This window comes from Crocodylus siamensis, chromosome 9, assembly GCF_052110815.1.
Source record: "Crocodylus siamensis isolate JL-2025a chromosome 9, ASM5211081v1, whole genome shotgun sequence".
In the NCBI taxonomy this organism is placed as follows: domain Eukaryota; kingdom Metazoa; phylum Chordata; order Crocodylia; family Crocodylidae; genus Crocodylus; species Crocodylus siamensis.
Window position 1 is genome coordinate 54,010,543 of NC_143403.1, and position 285 is coordinate 54,010,827.

Consider the following 285-nt stretch of genomic DNA (forward strand, 5'->3'; position numbering starts at 1 on the left):
TAAGTGGTTTAATTTATTTTTAAATCAAGGAGTGTTGATAGCTCAGAAAAAAAAACCTTTAGAAGTGATGGAAAGCGATGGTAATACAGATCTGTGTAGCAGCCATGTTTCTCTTTGGCATGGCTGCCTTGGGGTATGTTATGTATACCACTTACCATGCTGCATCTGAATAAACGGTTTCATTTAATTTGACTTGCCACGGGTTATATTGGGATAGATGGCTGTTTTGCTGGCTTGCAAGGGGGAGTTTAAGGCTGCTATGCAGAACATCCCATATTTTATTTC